At 46.2% G+C, this 24150-nt stretch overlaps 1 protein-coding gene across 12 annotated transcripts in view; it reads right to left on the bottom strand.

The window, feature by feature from the left end:
* RASGEF1B (RasGEF domain family member 1B) overlaps nt 1-24150 on the bottom strand; it is a 699288-nt gene that overhangs the window by 213773 nt on the left and 461365 nt on the right. Inside the window, exon 1 of one of the 12 annotated variants that reach the window (XM_084970672.1) lies at nt 5889-5967. The exons of the other annotated variants lie outside the window; for them this stretch is intronic. The gene's annotated coding sequence lies outside the window, so the exon portion shown is untranslated. Of the gene's footprint in view, nt 1-5888; nt 5968-24150 lie in introns of those variants that run through there. 12 annotated transcript variants of the gene reach the window in all.

The raw sequence follows: 24150 nt of genomic DNA, 5'->3' as shown, positions 1-24150 counted from the left end.
ATTGATGCTGACCGCACATGTATGAGGTAGGCATTATACAGATGAGGAGAATAAGATGCAGAGATGCTGCGTGACTCGCCTGGAGCCGTGCAAGGCAATCCAGGAGGAGGGGTTGGTGATGGAGGTGGGTGTGCCAGACCTCGAGCAGGGCTGAGTCCTTAGAGTTTTGTCTTGATTTGTTTTTTGCTTGATTGTTGTTTTTGCTACGATGTATTGAAGTCTTAATATGCATCAGGCATTACAGTAAGTGTTGATATGGATTATCTGAGTAAATCGTCAGAACAACCCTGTTGGGTAGGTAACGTTAATTGTGATATTTGATAGATGGTGAAACTCTGGTAAGTTACCTGCTTGAGGTTATCCAGCCACTCAGAGGAGAACCTAGGACTGGAACTCAGGCGGCTTAACTGCAGAGCCAGACTGTTACAAACAACAACACATGGTCTCACTGCCTTGATGCGTCTGACTCCAAAGTCAGACACACAGACACAAGCCACACGGAGACCACACTGAGCACCAGTGCTAAGAACGCACACGCACACACACACACACACACACACACACACACACACACACACACAGTGTGAACCGGGTTATATCCTGATGATCGGTATTGCAGGAGTTCAGGAGATAACGGTAGAAACCGCTGGCTAAGGAACCCTCAGAATCCCAGGTCTCCCATTAAAATGATTTGAAAGTGAAAATCATTGGATTCAATTGACGGTAATATTCGGCCTGACTAGAATGTCTTAATTCAACGAGGCCTATTATTTTGGATTTGTAGGTCAGACAAATTCCACAAGGAAAGCACAGGCCCATGTCTCGGAATTGCCAGTTGTTTTTTAAATGTTGCCAAATAATCTGAAAACAATGATCACCACCTGCTATTAACACCATTGCACATAAAACACCACAGACATTTAAACTGGTGCAAAACTGCCTCCACTGCAACTATTTCCCACTGGTCACCAAGGAATAGTGCAAATGGCGTCAAAGGTCACGCTGTTTCACCAGCTGGCCTTTGGGATCCCTCCTTCCAGCTGCAAATCAAAGCTGACGTCTGTGGGGCATCTACAACATGCCAGCTTTGCAGACAGTAACTCTACAAAGTAAATACCATTGCCCCCACTTAAGAGATTAGGAGTCCGCGTTTCAGAGGAGGTAACCGTCCCGCCCAGGGTCACCCAGCTGAGAAGGGTACCGCGCACACCCAGGACCTCCTCCCTCCACGCTGACGGTCCTCATAGGTGGCCCATCCAAACCAGGCTTCTGCAGAGAGTCGCCCTACACCACCACTGGCTTTATCAGTTTCAAATAACTACAGCAAACACATGCTGCACTGTTCTGAAATGTGGGGAAAATTTCAAAAGCGAAAGAAAATGTTACACACACAACCTGTGAACTGACTGCAGAAACCCAAGTCCTTTTCCGAAGCCGTGCTGTAGTCAGACGACCCCTATTTTCCGTTTCGTCATCACCAGTCAGCACCTCCCCTGCTGCCTTGCCTCTTGCCCCGCAGCTGAGCTGCCCTCCCACACAAGCCAGGCCTCTGGGAAGAGGGGGTGGTGTGGGAGAGGCTGACCCTAGGGTGCCTGAAGACACCAGAAGTGCGTGATGAGACCCAACTGAATCCATCTGAAGCCCTGTCGACACGGTCTAGTATAAAACAGTCTGCTTGCAGATTCTGGAATATTCACGTGGGTCGGAAGGGATCTTAGAGTCCAGTCAAGTCCACTACTTTTTGCAAACTTGAGACCCACAGAGATTCAGTGACAGCCCCAAGTCTCCCTCCCGGCCAGTCAGAGCAGTAACAGGACCAGAATCCCATCAAGGATTCTGGGCACGAGCCCATGCCGGGAACGCTGGTCCTTGTAGAGGGTGAGTACTGAGGAACTCTTAAATCCTGTAAAACAAAGGAATATTAAAGAAGACAGGCTTCCCAGAGACTCTAAGGAAGCCAACTGCTCCTGAAATTACAGCAAAGTCTCCAACTCCAGAAAACTGTGCCTGGCTGAGGAGCATGCGCTTCTGTGAGTTTAGGGAAACCAACCCCTGCAGTCTTGAGGGCAGTTCCCCTGCGGGAGCGCCCCTGGGTCTTCTGAGAAGGGTCCTATTTATGCTCGGCAGGAGGGTCTGGATGTTGCTGCCTCTTTCCTCCGTGCGGGCGGGCGGGCGGTCCTCCCCACGAGAGGGTGCTTCCAGGGAGAGGGAAACAACGGGCAAGGCGGTGGCCAGTGATGGGCACCAGGCTCGGGGGCTCCGGGGGCGGGGGCTGGGCTGGGCTGGGAGTTTGGGGTTGGCAGATGCCAACTATGACATTTAGACTATGGATACGCAGTGAGGTCCTGCTGTACAGCCCAGGGAACCATATCCAAGCTCTTGTGACGGAGCGTGATGGAGGATAATGTGAGAAGAGTGTGTGTGTGTGTGACTGGGTCACTTCGCTGGACAGCAGAAATGGACAGGACGTTGTACACCAGCTATAATAAAAAAAAAAAAAAAGAAAGAAAAAACCCTTGGGAAAGAGGGTCCCTTTGAAGCCACTAAACATCTAGGGTTAAGTGTATAATATTCAGACCAGAATATATTTTTTGCACTTGAAGTCACTTGGGAACTATCTTTTAGGATATTATAAACATGAGAATTCGAATATAATTATTCTTTGATGATTTCGATTTTAGGTTTTCATCATTTAACCTAATCATGTAATGAGGTCATCACTGAACACACCAGCTAGAGATCTACCTCATGTGCAGAGGTTGTGACGAATGACGTTTGGCCAGCAGCTGACTGTGTGCCCACAATAATCTCATTTTCTGTATGCTGTCTAGCCTTTAAAACGAAAGCACCCGCTATGATGTCTGGCACACAGAAACGTAATACATTTGGGGTCCCCCCTTCCCACCCCCCCACCCCCCCACCCCCGCTTTGGGCACACACGTGGCTGTTTGTGATGTGGGCGGCCCACACGTGCATGCACGAGGGTATGGGTGCACGTACTGTTGACAGGGACTTGAGGAAGTGGCTGCCGCAAGAACCCAGCCCCTAAAGGCAACCCTCTCAACCATGCGGAGAGACGGGTAAGCAGAGGGTCCCACTAGACACTGTTACCGTGCAGGGCTCTCCTCCTGCTGCACCTGTAGTAACAGGTCTCCTCACCCACAGAACAGCCCTGGTTCTGACTGGAGCTGCCGCCAGAAGGGGCCTGGAACCAGCCGTCTCAGTTCCCCTTAGAGCCGTGGTTCTGGTCTGGAGGGAAAGAGCTACAGAAATCTTCCGGGCCGGTGAGTCTCAAACTTACTATGCATATAAATTCCCTAAGGATCCTGTTAAAAGGTAGATGCCGGTTCTTTAGGCCTGATAGGGCCTGGGATTCTGCATTCCTAACAGGCTTCCAGGGAATGCCAAATGCTGCTGGTCCACAGACTACACTCTGAGTAGCAAGGACCTACGGCGCCCCTTCCAACTCCACGGCGACGCCCAAGGCCACCTCCGTGCACGGCGACAGCGAGGTCTCCCCCGCTGGAGCGTGCTCTACGCTCCTAAGTTACAGAAGAAAGCTGTTTATAATCGGTAAGCATGAGAGTGAGAATAAAAACAAAAGCAAGAGCGAGATGAAGAGAGAGGGAGAGAGAGAAGGAAGGAGGAAGCAAAGCGGGGAGAAGAGCGGGAGATTTTGGCCCCTGACATCCCCTCACTGGTCCAGCCTTGCTTAGCAGCATCCACCCTGTAGCGTTCTTCCCCCAGAGGAGTTTTCAAATCCTTGTATTTCATTGTTTGATGTTCACCAATAAATGCGTTTCGGAAGTTCTGTATCTAAGTATCTGCCGTGAGGTGCAATTCGGTAGGGCGCTCTCCCTCGAACCCCAGCCAATGAGAAAATCGATAGCTCCCAACCTGCACTGTGGAACCCAGTACCGACACACCTGCGTGTGGGAAGGGAACGGCAGTGTCGCCTGTTTCATCCGGCTACTAACAGGAGCAGGACGTGGTAACAAAGCTTACCCTGCAGTCCCTGGATACAAACACAGTCTGTGGATGTTCTGAAATTGAAAGACTGTCTCAAAAAGCAGAAAGTGCGTGGATTTTGAGCCTAACATTCCTGAATTCCATCCTTGCAACCTTTGCCATTTGTGAAAGCTACTGATGTTATTCCAGCATCTGTTTCTGCATCTATAACATATGGTATGTCCATCTTTTGGGTTCTAAAAAGAACTCAATGAGGGAACAGATGAAAGGACCCACTACTATGCTTAGTCCCAGGCAGCGACCCAACACACAGAAGCTATAACACTGCTCCGCTCCCGCCGAAAAAGGGTATTATCTTTTTTTCAAAGTCCAATACTTGACGGTGACCCAAAATTGTATTGACATTTTGTTATTATGAAGTAGTCACTTTCAGACTGTATTTTAAAAGGAACAGAACACATCCTCAACACCGTCATCCACGCCACGACCCACTTCAAGTTCTCAGAACCGACTCGTGGTAGGTGGACTGGAGGACACCTTAGAACCCAACAGGAGTATGTTAATTCTAGAGGGTGGGGAGGAAATGAAAAGGAAGAAAAGTTGGCATTAGCCGTTCTGGCTGTTACAAAGTGTCCTATGACTCAGGGAGAAAGATACAGTCTCCCTTTAAGAGTTAAGAACATTAATAATTAAGCCCAACCTTAAGCTGCCTATACGGGCACTGCAGCTATTTCAGAACTGCGGTAACTGGGTACATACAGACAATCCGATGCCATTCCACCTCATGCCCGGCCACACTCTCTGACCATGAGGGCTACGCACTTTTAACTTCACAGAGAATTTCTCTCTCGCAGAAAAAGACTGACTTTTAGGCCATCTGGATATCATCAGAAATGAAGATCAGAAAGAATAATTTACTGACTGAACAGACATGGAAACAGCCAATGTGGTGGATGACAAGCCCATGTTTTTGTTTTTTAAAAAAACATTTTTGTCATTTGGCTCGCACGCATTTCACATGTTGAAATATTTTGGGACAAGCCTTTAAACTGTGAGATTGAGTTTCATGATTCTAGAGCAAGAAGCAGGCCTCACGGAAGCTCTCGCCAAGTCACCCAGACGGCTGACCTGGCAACCTGGCTGTCAGTCTCCGAAGAAAAACTGGGGTCAGAAGATAGAAGGCGAATGAGGCACCGCCCGCATGGCAAACGGGGAGTACTGGGGATGGCGCCTAATAGGTGTGCAGACGTGAGCGTCAGCTCCGGCTGGCTCTGCTCCATCCCCGGGCTGCCTCGGGCAGACTCCTTCACCCACAAACCTCTCTCGGTCTCGTCTGCTGCCAAAAGTACAGAGAAGCCCCCTTAGCTCTCAGCCGGCTTCCCAGGCAGGGCAAGCTGGAGTCAGAGGAAGGATGTAATGAATGAAACCTTGTAAATCGCACGTGGATCCGGGCACAAATCCCCCCCCACCCCCCTACCCCGACCTGGTGCTGTCGGTGGAGAAGGAAGCAACATTGATGGCACAGCCGCCACGAAGACAGGCGTGGAACTGCAGAACCCAAGCGCCCGCCCTTCCCTTGGCAGGGCAGGTCGAACCCAAGGACCGGGTCCCGGCTGCGAGGAAGAAAAAGCTAACAGCTACAGCGGCCAGGGCAGAACCGCTCCAGTCGGCTCATGTTACGGTATGTGACACACGCTCTGCTATGGAAACCACTCTTTCTGGAGCGAGGTCAAAAGCAGATTGGGGCTTGTCTGGGAAACAGCAGGCTTTTTTTCCCCCAAGATTCCCCCTCCCTTCCTCCCCATATTTACGTTGTAGTCTGTGGCTGCCTCCGAACCTCAGCTTCCTTGACAAGGGACAAGAAGGAAACCTACACCCTACCATTAGTAAGTAAAACAAATATTCCAGGGCATCTGTACCTCGTTAGGCTTTTTCGGCAAGGTCTTTCAAATGGGGAGTCCGTACCCCGAGGCAATTCAAAGACGCTGTCTGGAGAGGCTGATGGGTGAAAACAGGGCCACACTAAGTAATTCAGGTAAAATCTCATGTACAGAAGCATATTTTCTTTTTAGTAAGCAGACCACATACAAGGCACAGAGAGACAGAAAACCATAATGGTTATTACGACAGTTCTTCTCATACCTCTGTGGCCCAGAAAGTCTGGGACGAGCCCTCTCATTCATGTTTGTCTGTTCTGTTTTCATCTCCACATATGAGTTATGGAATTGAGCCCTTGGCTCTGGAATCAAAGCACCTTCTGTTGGCATCCTGATTCAATCACTAACAGACTAGGTAACAACCCCTGCCACGCCACCACTCACCCAAAGATGCACAAGTGACTTCATCTCTTTAAAAAATGGATACTGTTGTATCTGTGTCAACAGGTTACGGCAAAGATTAAGTGAATGAGCTTAGGGTTGGCACATAAGACCCATTAAATAAACTATTAATGCATTTCTCACCATTATTTTTCATCTTATGACTAAAGTAGAAGCGGTTTAACTCTTCTAGAAGGTGGGCAGAAGACAGCACCACTGTTCGTGGATCTCTGGGTTGTATCAAAATGCGCTCTGGGCTCTTGCTTAAGAAAATCAGCTCTGACCCCTGTAATAGTGAGCCTGTAACAGAGGGCTACTTTACAGCTTCGGAATATTGCATATGTTGCCTGATTTCACCCTGAAGACGGGAATTGCCAAGTCACAGGTAAGCATATCTTATATTTTGATCCATGTTACCAAACGACCTTCCAAAACATTATACCAACAATAAATACATCCATGTTCTTTTTTTTTTTTTTTTGCCACACCTGTGGCATGTGGAAGTCTCTGGGCTAGGGATCAAACCCATGCCACAGCAACGACCTGAGCCACAGCAGTGACAACGCCAGATCCCTAACCTGCTGAGTCACCAGGGAACTCCCAAATACATTCATTTTCTGACTGAGCACCTGCTATGTCCTAAGCACTGTGCTGTATGTTTTTAAATTCTCAATACAATTATACAACGTAGAGTTGTATTTTTATACACCATATCATGAAAACGAAGCTCAGGTTTGTCAAATAGTGTGCGGAAATCACACAAGCAGTTAGTGGTAGAGAAGGATTTGAACTAGATCTGAATTTAGTCAGAGCACATGCTTTTCATTGCACCATGAGAAAATATAAGCCAAGATAAAAGTTAATTTGAGGTGCTGAAATACACTCATAAAGCTGTCAGATTTACAACTGAATGGCATCTAATCTCTGCGTTTGCTCATGTCTGTAAAACGAAGAGGTTCAACCTCAGTAGTGTCTAAGATGCTTCTTTTTTTTTTTTTTTTTTTTTTTTTTGCTTTTTAGGGCCACAACCATAGCATATGGAGGTTCCCAGGCTACGGGTCAAATCGGAGCTGTAGCTGCCAGCCTACACCACAGCCATAGCAACGCAGGATCCGAGCCGCATCTGTGACCTACACCACAGCTCACAGCAATGCCAGATCCTTAACCCAACTGAGCGAGGCCAGGGATGGAACCTGCGTCCTCAGGGATGACAGTCAGATTCGTTAACTGTCTGAGCCACGACGGGAACTCCTAAGATTGCTTCTGCCTCAAAGAGTCTGTGTCGGGGTCCTTTGGGCACTAGTCCTGATAGGTGATGAGACGTCTGGATGTAAAGCATTTGAAGACGGTGGCAATGTTAGTTTGTTTCTCCCAAGTTTAGCTTGTTCTTACAAAACACCAAACGAGAAGAAAACTGATCCCAGGAAATGCTAAAATATGTCAGAGTTGGAAGATCACCTAAGATTATCTGATTATCTCAGTGATAAACCCAAGATACATTAATGGATTTTCTGTCCTTAAATGCCTCTGATAGGAAAATAGACCATTAGCGATCCTGCGCAGTTTGGGTATAAATTTGCCCGAAGCACAAAGCTTAACTAAATGGTCTTTAGAGGTCCTTTTACCTTCGTATCTGTGTGACTCGTTATTTCAAGGTTCAAGACAACAGAGTGGCCTCACTGATGAAGGCGTGCAGGATTCGCAGTCTGTGCTCCACAAAGTTAGCCTCGTACACACCTGCAATCAGTTCCTAAACCCGCAATGACGAGGCACTAGGCTGATGGTTTTCAAACACTGGGCTCTTGTTACAGACAGTTTCCGAGGCCTCATCCCCCAGAGGTTAATTTCAGAGTTTCTGATGGGAGCAAGAATCTGCACTTGTTGTTTAAACCCTAGGCGACTCTAAATGAAATGTTTTGTGTGCTCCACGCTGAGAAATTAACACTGCACTCGCTGAAGCAGCAAAGGAGAGAAAGAGGCATCGTCTCTGAGCTTGAAGATGTGGCCTTGTTGCAGATGCTCTTGGACGGAGAAGAGACGGAGTTAAGAAGACAGAAAAGGCAGGCTGGGAAAGGAGTTCCTTCGAGGAATATATTGTTGTTGCATGGAATCCCTGAGATAACAAAGGCCATATATGCTGTATTTTGTTGTTGTTGTTGTTTAATTTATATCATGAAGTCCTAACTGATTGCTAACAAAATAAATCACGAAAATGGTCAAAATAAGTATCAGCATAAAATCTGATCCAACCCCCCTCTGGAAGGGTTTTCTATGTTTAGTTTCATAAACAACACTGACTTCTCTAAGACAATTTCCTTCCCTGTTTTAAACTATGTTTCATCTATTTTGTGAAATAGATGAAACGTTTCAGTATTTACGAAGAGACAAAAACGTCCGGAGATGTTAACCACCTCATCGTACCCTATATAACAACATGACTCAATCAATCAATCTTTATTGAGCAGTTAGCAGGTAAACAAAGTAGAAAGAATCCCTACTCTCATAAAATTTACAGTCTAATAGGGAAAGTGAGCATGACATGCAAAATTCCAAGTACGCACATTATCATAAGCATAAGGTATTATGAAAATATACAAAGGCCGGACCCAATAATTTAATGCATGGAATCAAGGGGCGTTTTCCTGAAGGAATGTATTAAATCTGAGATGCGATGAATTAGGAGTTTGCTAGGAGAAGAGAAGGTACACAGAAAAGCATATGAAGGAGGGGTATCTAGCACTCAAGGACCAGAAACGTTACATGTGGCTGTAACATGAAATCTCTGGGGCAGGGCCGCAAAGGAAAAATGGGCCATTCTTTAGGCTAAATTGAGGATGATGGACTTTACCTTAGAAATTATTAAAGGGTTTGAAGCAAAGGACAGGACCGATCTGCTTCATTGCTTTAATAAAAGATTACTTCTAGCAGAAACCCAGGGACAGAATTATGACGGCAACAGTGAATGCTAGGAGAGCAGGTGGAAGGCTCCGGAAGTGACCCAGGTGGGAGACACCCACATCCACACTAGCAGACCAAACTGTGGTCATGGCAACGGACAGGAGAAGTGGGTGGAGTCCCAAGGTATTTATGAGGTAGAATCGGCAGGAATCGTTGGATTGGATGGGTCTGGGTGGACTGAGGCACGGATCGAGGCGCTAGCTTGATCCCTTGGGCACCATTTCCTCAGATGGGAAAAGGTAGAATGGGACGAGGCAGTGATTCCACGAGACGAGTCTCCAGCGGAAATTCAAGGATATGTGGAATGTACTTAATCGGCAGCCAGTCACGTAAGAAGCAAGCAAACCAATATTCACCTCGACCATTCAGGTCACTCCAACTATCACCACTTCCAAAATATTTAACACGAAGCTCCTTGATTTAGATCCCACCAGTGCAGAGTCCCATAGCAATTTTATGGCCAACCTCTACTTCCACAGAATTCTGAGCTGAGGGCCAACACTTTTCCACCCTAAACCAAACATTAAATCAAGCTGTTTACAGAGTACGTCTGTAATGATGCTTGGTCTGCTCTGTTATTACATCTGTGATAAACCCTCTCAGGGAAGCTCAGATTCAATTGATGGACTACTGTATACGCATTATTAACGTATCTCGAAAAGAAGTACAGAAATCCTTAATGCTAGGGGTCTCTTTAATGTTGGAGGTCTTTAAATACAGATGTTTCTACACTCACTGTACCTTTTTTTTATTTTTATTTTTTGGTCTTTTTGTCTTTTTAGGGCCACACTTGCAGCATATGGAAGTTCCCAGACTAGGGGTTGAATCAGAGTTGCAGCCGCCAGCCTACACCAAAGCCCAGCAACTCCAGATCCAAGCTGCATCTGTGACCTACACCACAGCTCACAGTAACTCGGGATCCTTACCCCACTGAGCAAGTCAGGGATGGATCTGCATCCTCGTGGATACTAGTTAGGTTCCTTACTGCTGAGCCACCATGGGGACTCCTCATGGTACCATCATTTATTGAATTTCTTAAATAAGTATGCTTAATACTCTAAAACTATAATCCGGGTCAACCATACTACCATTTGATTGGACTCAGAGTTATCCTGGGTGGGAAGATACCTAATCATATATGTGATTCATTGAGTTCCTACTTTGTGCTATGTAATTAACTTCGGATCTGTCAACAACCCTATGGTAAAGGAAGATGGAGCTGAGCTGGCCAAGGTCATGCAAGGAAGCAGCAGAGCTCGCGTTCATAGCCAGGTCTACCTGGTATCCGAGCTCGTGAACTTCTCTAAGATGCCTCTTGTGAATTCAACCAACCATTAAAGGAAGGCGACATGTTCAGGTTTAGAGAAAGGATTTAATCATCCCCACTCCATAACTGGAAAGCAGGTTCTTAAAACTCTCATTCCTCTCTGAATAACATCCAGCCATTCTTTAGTCCACATGGTGCATTTATCTCATGCCTTCATGGTAACGCATGTGCAAAAGACATCTCTGATCTACTCCACCTGTAACTGAGGAAGAGTCTGCAGAGAAGCACCCCTTTAAAGTAATCTGCACATCACCCCAAACTGGAAACCACTCAATTGTTCATCCACAGTGGAACAGATGACGAAACTGTGTTGTTTTAAACAGTCGACTCCTCTGTAGCAATGAGAATGAACTTAATGTAACTGCTGGCAACAACAGGGGGAATCTCAGACATGATGCTTAGTGAAAGGCAGATACCAATCAGTACCTGCAGTGTGACTGCACGCATCTAAAGTGCAGAAACTGGCACAACTAACCTATGCGCTTCGCACACCGGCTACCGGTCACCTTCGGGAGGGCAGGGACTGGGAGGGGGCACACAGGGCGAAGGGGTCTGAGTTCCGTTAACGCTCTGTGCCGGGACACAGGTGTGTTCACTTTGTGAAAACGCATCAAGTCTTATATTTATGATTTTTGCACTGTTTCTGTATCTGCGTATTACTTTAATTACTTTCTGTGTCTATGTATTACTTTAGTTCTATAAAAAGTTCACTGAAAGATATTTTTAGGACTTTCAGGTTCAGGTGAGATCTTAGATATTTGGAATACTCTAATCAATAAGAATATCAAACAAATACCCTATCGTTAAGCTCAGACTTAAAATTTAAAACATCTGTAATGAACAGGATTCACAAAAGCACAGATTTTTTAAAAATCAAATGCTAATAACCATAAGCAGTTGACAATACTTTCCACAAAAGATTATTAATGCATTTCAAAGACCAGCTGAAGGGTAAGACCACAGAGGGACTTCAACTACAGGGACCGTGAGTGACAATCCCCATTGTAATCTCCGTAAGCTACGACATTCTTCAATTTCCATGTCACCAACATCTAAGAGCACGATAATTCCTACCTTCCTCACAGGGTGGTGTGCTGCTTAATTAATGTTTGTAAAGCACTTTCTGTTCCCTGGGTGAAAGGTACCACAAAAGAGCAAAGCATAATTATGTTTTAATTGCAAGCCTGATTTTGAAGACGCCAGAAAGAAAAAAAAATAGTGCGATGAATTGTGATTTAATCAGATCACTCCATTAGAATCACAGCTATGATTTATGCCTTCTGGTTTCTGCTATACTGGGGAAAAATGGCCTCTTTTATTCTTTAAGTCTTCCTGGCTCAGTTTCTCTGTCTGAAAAATGGGATAACATGTTTCCACGATCCACAAGTCTTTCTTTCTTTGCAAAATCCTTCAGTGATCCCTAGATGAAAAGAAGGTACATATGGCTATGGAAAGAAGAAATGCAACCTCCCGCCACTGGGATGAAAGGACTTGCTTTTCTCTGGGGGAAACGAGGGTACCAGATATCTTTCATAAACGCTACCTAGGGAAGGTCCCCTCAGAAGGAGAGCCTGAGAACAGCCCGCCTGCAGGAAGCCAGGGTGCTGGATGAGCGCTCTGGGAGTTTGCGCTGGCGTTCAGTGTGGTCACATTCCATTCTCTCAAAGGGACAGCTGGCTCTGCTGTCTCCTGTTGGGGACATCTTCATCCCCGCTCTTCATCAAGGGTCTACACTCATACAGCGGTAGTCACTGGAAATCCATCCATACCTACGACTCAGACTTGGACCTTTCGTGCAGTATGAAATGACCAATCAAAGTGGGCTGTGTGGTCTTGCTTTCTGGGTCTTTCATGGACCGTGACATGGGGAGATCAAATAATTATGTCCCTGTGGATTACGTGTTTTTAGGGAAAAAGATCTACAGAAAAAGAAATTCTAACTATATTTTCCATTTCTCCCTTTTAACAGGCTAAGAAAAACAGAGACTCACCAAAAGTTTTTTGACTCCCTGATGAAAATTCAAAAACTTCAAGTTATACACAAACAATACAGTGTTTTCTGACCTACATTTCCCACAACATGTGAAACTTCAGCCATCTATGTCTTCCGTCCCTTCTAGTTAAACTAATACACAGAAATACCCTTCTTCCCCCCTTCCTCCTTGACTGAAGAACATAAATCAGGCTGCACTACTCCCAGCTGCTGGTCACATTTTAGGGGCGATATACTTCTGTTTCTGTATGGACAGTCAGTCGTTAACCTTCTTCTCTCCACGAAGACGAATCACACAGAGGTTCTTTAAAAGTAAAAAGCAGTGTACATCTTGATGATAGTGGGATGTGACTTTTCAGCAGCTAACATTCCCCTGAAAGATTCAGCTGTCTCTTTGAATACCTCAGCACGGCCACTGTCCTTCAGAGTACAGCACGGATGCAGAGTCCCTAGGACAACACAAACCAGCCAAGTGCCCTGACGTAGGGATTAGGGAGAAGTCCTGAGAGTTTTCTGAAATCATACTTGGCTATTTCATGGTCCAGTTTTAAATGCTGAGCAAGCCATTCACCACCACTACACAAACAAGTGGGGAATGTCTGTGTAGGTTTTAGGGAGTTTCAAAAGAATACACTAAATTGTCAATCCATGCAAATCCTGCCATGTTCAAAAAGCACCTGGGCTGACGGTCACTTTGAGGTGAGATGAGAAAGAGCCAGGAAGGGCCAACGTCATTTCTTTCCTCCTTCCTAGAAGAAAACAAAGCTTCAGGCCTTCTGCTGCGCTGTCACAAGGGGAATGATTTTTTTCATGCTTGGGGTCGAAAATCCTTTAAAACTCATGAGGCTCCAGGGGCCACTTCCTCAAAGTTCCTGCCCAGGCGCACGCTCTTGACTCCTTGTCTCTCAATATGAACATGGGAATTTTTACCAGTCATTCCTTCCTAAGTTCAATGAAAGACACACGGATTCAATCTGCTTCTGCGGTTCCAATAAATTCAGAGAAATTCTCGGGAGGGCTATGTCCTAGTTCCACCCACCAAATGTTTCCAACTCTCTGACTTCTGGGCATTGTAGGATCCCACAAAGCACAATCTCTGTAGTAGTTGGGAATGGCCATGTGACATCTGGCCAATGAAATGTTAACAGGAATATGTCCAAGGGTAGGTTCGCAAGGCCAGTGAGCACCTTGCCACCGTTGTCTTTCACTCTGCCAGAGCTGTTGGCACTGTCGCTGGTGGTGTCTGCGTTGTCGGCTGAGATGCTGAGGTGACAGGAGCCCGTGGCAGCAACAGCTCCCTTGCCTTACACCAGGAGCTCGTGCAGACCGGAATGCATATCCAATAGTTTCACATTTTTTTTAGTATCCAGAATTCTAAGTATTTTTCTACATCTCCCAATTTTCTAAGACACGACCCAGGCCAAAGAAAACACAAGGGAGCTGCCTTCCTCGCTCAGGCCCACGGTCAAGTGCCGCAGGCACCTGCAGGGGAACCTTATTTTATGCCTTGGTGGGCACAGTGGCTGTCCTCCACTTTCAGAAAGCCGCAGACTGCTGAGTCCAAACTCAGGCCCGGACCAAGCTCAATTGGGGGGAAATATGTTCAATGCTGCTACCTTTCTTGGAAGAAATTTCCTTATCTTGCTAGCAGGAATCATGCTAACAAAGCCAAGGCCAGGTCAGTACCTGGATCTGACCTCTCTGCTGGTCTTGCTGGTAGGCTAGCTCTTGAACTCTCTCTCTTTTTTTCTCCCCCCTGACTATTAAAGTAATACAAGATGGAAACACAACAAAATGTCAATTAGACTGAAATTAGGCATTCCAGTCTAAGACCCAAAGATAATCAGTGCTGCCATATTAGCATAATCCTTCTGGAAAAAAAAGTTTAAAATACATTTTTGTTTAGAATGTTGTATTTCTATCTGTCCTATATACTAATTTTTTCTTTTAATAGATAGTTTTTCACTTCTTCATAGACTAGTCAGGTTTTAGACTCTCTGTCTTTTTTCAGGGTCTAGAAGGAGAAGTATGTTCTTAGAATATTCCTTCTCAAAGGGCTTCATTAATTCCTGAAGTAATTCTACAGCAGAGCTTTTTCCAAAAGAGAGTGGGAAGTGTCAACTGTTTTGTTATGAATAACTTGTTGAGGCATGAGTAGTTCAATAATACACTTTTAAAATCTCAGCTAAGTGTACCTTTTCATTAAAGAGTAATTCATATTAATTCCAGACAATTTGATAAATACTAAAATAAGGCGAAAAGAAAAAATATCCACAGTCCTACAACCCAAAGATAACTAGCATTTTGTTTCGGCGTGTTCTCTTTCAGCATTATTGTTTGGGTATATTTTCTTTATCCACGGGGTTTAAATACGTGTATGTGTGCCTACGTGCATGTGTGTTTTATACAGCGATGCACATCACATTTGATGATGTAACTATATTTAACCATATACACAGAGGGTGCTGTGTATAGCGTGTTAGATGCACAGTGAGAATCACAGACTGCTGCCGAGTGCTCTTTCGCTCATCCCATCAGCGTCAGCCGGGGAGCACAGTGGCACCAGCCACACTTCACGCGAAGGGGACGTGCTCCCTGACGGGAGTACGAGGAGCAGCAGGTACCGCCTCACTCTCCACGCGCAGGGGGCTGGCCTCTGATGGCCGAGCTGGGGGATCTGACATTTGTCCTGCCACAGGTTCACAGAAAACTCCATTGGGGTGGAGTTCATGGGTGACATTTACCTCAACACACAAGTTGCCTTCCTCCAGGATCTGCATGACTGCACAGGCACACAGCTGGGCTCCCCTTTTCCCGAGGCAACATGGCTTATAATTCTGGGTGAGTTAAATTCAGGAAGGGAAATACTAGGAAGCTTGATTGTGGCTGCACGGCGAGCTGCTTCCTCCAATCTAGCTTAACCAGCACTGCAGCTACCATTTCCATGTCATCACATATCTCTGCAAATAATTAGCTTATTGATAGGTGGATAAGACCAAGGAGAGTTTCTTGGTTTTTTGTTTGTTTGTTTTTTGGCTTTTGGTGCCACACTCATGGCATGTGGAAGTTCCCAGGCTGGCGGTCGAATTGGAGCTTCAGCTGCTGTTCTACACCACAGCCACAGCAACACGGGATCCGAGCTGTGTCTGCCACCTACACCACAGCTCACGGCAGTGCCAGATGGAGCCTCAACCCACTGAGCGAGGCCAGGGACCAAACCCGCATCCTCAAGGAGCCTAACTAACTGGGTTTGTTACCGCTGAGCTGCAATGGGAACTCGTAGCCTTTATTGCTGATATTAGATTAGTCATTCAGTATTCTTCCCCAGCCTCTGGAGGTGTCTCTCTGCTGGAGGTCACCTGGGCAAAGGGTGGTACCCAAGAGATGGAGCCGTGGCTTAGTATATGCGTAGGCTGATTCCTCTCTGTTCCATGGCCAGGGTGTCAGTTTTGTTCAGAAGTGGGACTGAGATTAGCGTACTCCTTAAAATGTAATAGATTCTCCTAAGTAGCTATCATTTGAATTAAATTCAAAATAAAAACAAAGTACGTGGTCTACAAAGTAGTCTTTGTTACAGGCTGTATTGAGCGCCCCTCCCTCCAAATTCATATACTGAAGTTCCAACCCCCAGTAATTCGGAATGTGACTGTATTTGGAACTTTAAAGAGGTGATTAAAGGAGTTCCCGCTGTGGTGTTGTAGTGCAGCAGAAACAAATCTGATTAGGAACCATGAGGCTGCAGGTTCGATCTCTGGCCTCCCTTTCCGTGAGCTGTGGTGTCGGTCGCAGACGCAGCTTGGATTCTGTGTTGCTGTGGCTGTGGTATAGGCTGGCATGTAGCTCCAATTTGACCCCTAGCCTGGGAACTTCCATGTGCTGCAGGTGCAGCCCTGAAAAGAAAGAAAGAAAACCCACTCTCCACCTGAATCATGATATAAACACTGCGTGAACTTTAGCCCTGATAAGATCAGCCAAGTATGTGTGCAAAAGGAATATTTTCATGACATTTGAAGAGACAGATCTAATAATGGATTACACAGGAATTTAAATCTCTCTCAACACTCCTAAAGGGCGACTGGAATAAGGATCCAACTTTAATTTTTTTCTTTTGTCTTTTTTTTTTTTTGGTCTGCAGCCTACACCACAGCCACAGCAGTGCCAGATCCGAGCCGCATCTGTGACCCACACCACAGCTCACGGCAACGCCGGATCCTTAACCCACTGAGCAAGGCCAGGGATCGAACCCGCAACCTCATGGTTCCTAGTTGGATTTGTTTCTGCTGCACCACGACAAGAACTCCCAAGATCCAACTTTAAATAAAATCATGGGTGGGGGGCGGGATACCAGAGCCTATCCCTCGCATCATTAAGTCCTGAATGTTTGTCGAGTCAGTCAATAAAGGCGGAAACGGGCAGATGGCTGAAGGAATGAGTGCTGGCTACCTGAGGGTCAGAGAGTAAACAGGGAAGGCTCTGTGGCCACATAGTCCCGTGTCTCCGTCCCGACTACTCGTCCCTCCCAGGGAGCCCAAAGGCAGCTGCAGACAGGACATAAATGGGCACAGCTCTGCTGGCATAAAGTACCACAGCAGGCTGGGTCCGCCCGCTGGCAGACGTGTGCGGGTCTCCAGTTTAAAATGTTCCCTCCCCGGCACACCCCTTTCTTCACACCCTGTCCTCCCACTTCCAGGACAAGCCGCTCATCTGGGCTTCAGCCGCCTACCGCGCAGGAGCCCCCGCCCCACCCGCCTCACCTCCCAGGACGCTGACATTCGTCATCTCCCCCCGGGACAGCGGGACTAATATTTCTCCAGGTTCTCCCATCTCTTCACCTCATGTCTACAACTCCCTCATCTGCCAAAACAGTGTTTAACCTTCGATGCCACTCTCCAGTTCTACACCCTAAAAGCTTTTTTGAAACAAGACACTAATTCCCAAACATTCACGCAGTCAGTGTTGATGAGGGCACTCTTTACATCCGCCAAGACATGGAAGCGACGTGTCACGGGCGTGGCCATCAGCGGACCAGTGGATAAAGAAGATGTGATAGATGCACACACGGAACAGGAGCCGTAAAAGAGAACAAAATAATGCCATTTGCAGCAACATGGATGGATCTGGAAGCACCCTGCTTAGAAGTACCTCAGACAGAGGAAGACAAATCCTGCATGAGCTCGCTTATATGTGGAATCTTAAAAATACAACGAAGTGGTGAATTGAACCCAAAAGAAGCAGACTCACAGACAGAGAGAACAAACTACTGGTTACGAGTGGGGAGGCGGAGGGAGAGCAAGAGGCACGAACTACTGTGTAAGGAAGGCTCAAGGATGGATTGTGCGACTCGAGGACTGGAGCGAATGCTTTGTGCTAATGATAAATGGAAAGTAACCTTTTAATGCTGTATAAAAAGAAAAAAGAAAAAAGAATCGATAAGAAAATAAAAATCAAATAAAAGCCTTTTTGAATTAGTCCAGTCACATGTGAGCATTCTCTCCTCTGAGTCCTACAACTGGCATTTTCTCACCTGCTTAATGCAATTATGAAACTCGGCCTCACATGAGAGTCAGGTAAGCGATTTCTTAGAAGCTTCTATAAAGCTGCTGGCGCCTAAGAGCAGGAGCTCTGTTCTCCTCATCTTTGTATGTCCTGCCAAACCTTGAACATACCAAAGACTCAATACACCTTTGACAAATACACTAAAGTGATACCATTTTGAATCTTCTGCTGCAACACAGTTAACAAAGAGCTTTGATTTGTCTCTGTTTTCAATGGATTCCAAGACTTGCTGTCTCTGGAACATCTGTCCAGGTTACTTCTCTGTGGGGTCATTAATCTGGCAGGAATTAAAATGACCTTATTTGCCAGAGAGCTTTAAAAATGCATCAGGGAACTAGAATTCTAGGAACCAACGTTCCTTTTAAACAACTTTGGTCAGGGAGCAAGGAGCTCACGACCTCCTCAACAGCTAAGCTTCTGCAGAGGTTAAGGGGAACTGAGATTTTGCCTGTTGTATTCCTAAGGACCTGCTTACAGACTGCTTCCGTGTGACTGCAGCTGAGAAGTTCTGTTCAGCTCAGCTATTTCCCCAGTGCCAGCCTGCCATGCAGAGAACACTGGGAGAAATGGAAAGACGAATAAGACATGAGCTGAGCTGCCCTGATACCCAGGAGTTAACAGCCTGGTCAGGGAGACAGACACGGCTCCAAGGACTAAAACACAAGGCGGGCTGTGACCAGGGCTATCACAGAACACGGTGAGACGATACTGCAAAGAGGGACAGTGATTTTGATGAAGGCAGGGGACAAAGAGCCTCAGTGAGCGGGTGGGGTCTGAGCAGGAACTTGGTAGGAAAACGGGGATAAAGACATGGGTATGGTGCCATCTTGGTGGGTTCGCGCTGCAGAGGCCTCAGCCAACCCTCTGCCTTGCCGGGTGAGGAAGGTGAAACCCAGAGAGGAACTGGGACCTCAGGTAACTATTTGCTCCCCTTCAGAACCGTCTCGGTGCAACTTCACCGAGGATAGAAAAAAAGAATCTTAAGACTAAAATATCTCCATTCCTAAACATCCGTGACAAGCATCAGAGGCACCAAGTAGAAGTCTGACCACACAGCAAGCCCAAGGCCAGGGCAGCCTCTGCTGGAAGCCACTGCCTTTGGTCGTTTTCAAGGGACCAGATTTAGCTGCTGGCAAAATCACACCTGGGTCCCGTCACGGGTGGCTACACAACTTTGGCGATAGAATAAAGCCTGCAGTGAATGCGGGGGAATCAGAGGGAGCTTGCAACTCTGGGTAGGCAATCTTGCGGAAAAGTCCAACTCTGGCTCTAAAGAATCGGTCTCGAAAGTAACCACAGGGACGGTGACGTTGCCCTAAAATTCCAGGGTTTACTGTATCACAGGGCCAGGCAGGGGTTGCCTTCTCCCTGGGCTGTGCTTCCCTGACTGAACCGGGGAGGATACGCACCGGTGTCCCGTCTCCTACCCGCGCCCCCTCCCCCCTGTCAAGGACACCAAGGTCGTCGCTGGGCTGAGGCCAAACCAGAAAGCGACCTTCCCAGGGCGGGTCAGAGAAGGAGCTCGGGCCCAAAGAATGCGCTGCGACAGTTTAATTTGAACAGACTGTTCAGTTCCCTTCACTCGCATGCCTAACAGGGAGCATGTAACTGAATAATTAAACAACAGATCTTTATTTATTTAGTTTAGATTCATAGGAGCAGCTGTGCCTTTTCTCCGTTCTACAGGAAACTTAGACTTCATAGGGTCCATTTTGTTCCTACCTAGTTCTCTCTCCTCTGTATTATTTCAACCCTACACACCAATCTCATTCCTCTTTCCCACAACAGAAATATAATGGGCCCATATCAGTCTAGTGAAAAAAAAAAAAAAAACCACACTTTCCATAAAATGAAAAGATATTGCCCCCAGACAGCAGATGCAGGAAAATGGTCTTATTAAACACCATTGCAACTTTTTTTGAAAAAAGTTAAACTTATTTCCCACACACAAAACATCCAAGTTAAAAAATGCATGAGTGGGCAGGCATCGATCCAGAGAAAACCATAATTCCAAAAGATATATGCACACCAATGTTCACTGCAGCGCTCTTACCAATAGCCAAGACATGGAAGCAACCTAAAGGTCCAGCGACAGAGGAGTGGGTAAAGAAGATGTGGTACATATATGCAATGGAATAGTATTCAGCCATAAAAAAGAATGAAATAATGCCATTTGCAGCAACATGGACGGACCAAGAGATTATCATGATAAGTGAAGTCAGTCAGACAGAAAAAGACAGATGTGATATGCTATCATTCGTACACGGAATCTAATAAAAAATGACATAAAATAACTTATTTATAAAACAGAAACGAACTCACAGATTTCAAAACCAGACTTACGGTTACCATAGGTGAAACTGCTGGGGGGAGGGAAGAGTTGGGGGGTGGGAATACCACACACACACTCGACTGTATAAAAGAGAGGATTAATGAGAACCTACTGCAGAGCACAGGGAAACCTACTCAATAGTTTGTAACAGGCTCTAAGGGGAAAAAGAATGGATATGCGTATATGCAGGACTGATTCACGCTGCTGTACACCCGAAACTAATACAACATTGCAAGTCACAATCCTCCAGCAAAATCAACTTCGTAAAAAAGATGCTTGAGAATAATATTACAGCAATAATCCATTCAAGTAGATGTACTTGCCAGTGATGAAAACAGTGAGTTTTGGAACAGCAAGCAAATCCTCTTTACCAACACGCTTTAATACAGTTCATATCACTTCCCTGAACTCTGAGGATATCTCTTTTTCCCAACAAAGTCAAACAAGGTACGGTAACGGAATGTTAGAGCTAGGGGACAGGGCAGAAATTATAAGCAGGCTCTAGTCCAAGCACTTATTTTACAGATGGAGAAACTGAAGTTTTGCCCAAAGTTAGAGAAATCAGGACAAGATTTTACCCAAACAGAGAAACCAAAGAATGTGCCCAAAGTTAGACAATCAGGACAAAGCCTCCTGAAGGTCAGGGAAATTCCAGTCTAGAGATCCTCGGTTCAGATTTCTTTTCACCACTTCACTACATCTTGTCTCTTCTCTAATAGTAGCCCATGGCATATACACTTATTTGCACGATATATATGAGATCTATACAGCATATGCGTATGATATGTATGTATAGACACATAACATACATGATATACATATACATAGATATATATACACAGATATCACATTTATATATAAAATCAGAGAAAGCTCATATTTGCTGAAAGGAATCTAGTGTTGAGAAGTCTCAGCAACACTTGATACTAATTCACTAAGGAACTCTTGCCCCACCATTGCTCTAATCCCGAACTAAATGGTATCCTACTGGGACGGGTACTTAGCTTTCTAGCAAGGTTTCCATGGAGACAAAGAGCCAGATTCAGCCAACACGGAGGGGCTTTTTGCACAGGGACTAGCACAGGGCATATAGTAGGTTTTCAGGAAAGGCTTGCCAACCTGCTGCAAAGAACCTGACATACACTTTAGAACACAACGCATAGTAATTTCCAGAGCAGAAAGTCAGTGTAGACAGCCTAGCAAAGTTAGGGGAAGGCAGGAGCGAGTCACTGGATGGAGGAGGAGGAGAAGGCAAGAGCTCTCAGCTTCTCTTCTGCCCCAGACACTTAAAGGTCTTTATTTCTCTTCTTTTCTCTTGTCTCTTTTTCATTTCAGATCAAGGAGTCTGCATCTGGAAGCCACTGATCACAGCTACAGATCTTCCCCAAGTTACAGCGCGGTTTCCATCTCCATAAACGCTTCCTAAGTTAAAGTGTTCACTGAGCCGAAAGTGCATTGAATACACCTGACCTACCGAATATCACCGCTTAGCTGAGCCAACTGTAAACGTGCTCCGAATATGTCCATCAGCCTACAGTTGAGCCAAATCATCCCACACCGAGCCTATTTTACAATAAAGGGTCCAACGTTGCGTGTAACTGATGGAGTACTCTACTGAAAGTGCAAAACACGGTGACTCTGCGGCTACGGAATCGCCGTAAGCACACTGGCCATTCGCCCTTGGCTCATGTGGCTGACTGGGAGCTGCTCACTGAGCATCAGGACAGCATGTTGCATCAGCTGTCCTCAGCCTGGGAAAAGATCCAAGTTCAAAGTCTGGGGTATGGTTGCTGCTGAATGTACTTCATAGAGTTGAAAAATCTTATGTCAGGAACTGTCTGTGTTGGCTCAAGCTCTCAGGTGCTCAAAAGAGATTTAGAACAAAAGGACTTAAAAACTCCTATTTCCATTTTGTTTTGCTGCCTCACTCAAGAGACTCAGGTAAACTAAGAGGCCATTTAAAAATTCTGCTTCTTCCATGTCCACGAAAGGTGCCTAACGCAGCCTAGCGTAGCCTCTTCACCATTAGTCGGCCAAAGCTGTGACATCGAGTCATAGAATATGCCCCTTATATAATACTTATTATTAAAATGAAGTACCCCCTGAAACATGAGCATATAATTATTCCCGGAGCTAATACTTCCACTGAAATCTGTATTCAAAGGCTTCTGTTATCACTGACTTGTTCAATGCCCACATTACTAAAATAGCACTAATGTGTTTTAAAGGTGCATTCAAAAGCTGTGCTGGTCAGCAGAAGCCAGAAAAATACAAATTGTCTTAACAGCTATATCTGCTCCTCTTCAAGGAGACTGAAGAGAAATCTCATTTTCACAAATGAAAATCTTGTTATTAAAGACCTCTAGACTCCATCTGGCCCGTGCTGCAGCTGGAAGAAATGCCATCTCCAAACAAGGCAGCAAACTGGATAAAGTGGCTTCGTGGTGTCATTCTTGTTGCCATTTAATAGAAGTTCTGCCTTCCCATCCCTTATTTGATAGCTTCCCCTGTTGAATTAGTGACTACAAACAAACCCGAAAAGTCTTACGACGTAACTACCCTCCAGTGCGGTGTTCCTTTAGCACCAGCAATGCTTTCAGAAGTTGCTTGTGGCGGGAGAATTCGAGGAGCCCGTTCTGTGTCCAGCGAGCTGCCATTCTTCTTGTTCCCAGCCTCACCACCGAACTGCCTTCATTCTCCCTTCTTCGTCAGCAACCTGCATCCATTTCATACGAAGACGCCACGCTTCTCCTTCGATATCGCTTTCATTCGTATCTTCTCCTCCCCACCATCCTTCCATCCAAACCTGAGCCCAGGGTATCATCACTGGCGATGACAGCGTGGGCCAGCCGGCCTCCATAGATCAACTTCTCCCCATCCCAGTTCAGCCTGTGTGCTGTGCCAGGCATCATGGTCATCTATCCTATTCCTGCTCAAAACTTCTTAAAGAAAATCCAAGACATCTAATTTAAGTCCCAAGGCTCCACCCGACCTCCGAATCAAATTCTCTCTGAATCACTTTGTAGAATCCAGGCAGGTGGATCGCCTCCCTGAATCATGAACTTGTGATGTTTAGTCCTATGTCTTTCTTTTTTCTTTCTGTCTTCTTAGGGCCGTACCCGCGACATATGGAGGTTCCCAGGCTAGGGGTCCAATCAGAGCTGTAGCCGCCAGCCTACACCAGAGCCACAGCAACGCAGGATCTGAGTCACGCCTTCGACCTACACCGCAGCTCAGGGCAGTGCCAGATCTTTAACCCACTGAGTGAGGCCAGGGATCGAACCCGTGTCCTCGTGGATGCCAGTCAGGTTCGTTAACTGCTGAGCCACGATGGGAACTCCTATCCTATGTCCTTAGTCGTGGGGTTCTGCTTGACAAGGTCCTTATACACAATCTCTGCGCCTCAGTTTCTTTAGCTGTAAGGTGGGGGCAATAATACGAGACAGGGTTTGGCTGAAGCTCCAATGAGAAAATTCATTTAAAAGTTCTTGCTGGAGTTCCCGTCGTGGCGCAGTGGTTAACGAATCCGACTAGGAACCATGAGGTTTCGGGTTCGGTCCCTGCCCTTGCTCAGTGGGTTAACGATCCAGCGTTGCCGTGAGCTGTGGTGTAGGTTGCAGACTTGGCTCGGATCCTGCATTGCTGTGGCTCTGGCGTAGGCCGGTGGCCACGGCTCCGATTCAACCCCTAGCCTGGG

This window comes from Sus scrofa, chromosome 8, assembly GCF_054392235.1.
Source record: "Sus scrofa isolate SSC_HxYL_T2T_F1_AM1 chromosome 8, Sscrofa_HxYL_maternal_Yorkshire_Landrace_v2.0, whole genome shotgun sequence".
Lineage (NCBI taxonomy): Eukaryota > Metazoa > Chordata > Mammalia > Artiodactyla > Suidae > Sus > Sus scrofa.
This window is presented reverse-complemented; position numbering and strand designations above follow the sequence as displayed.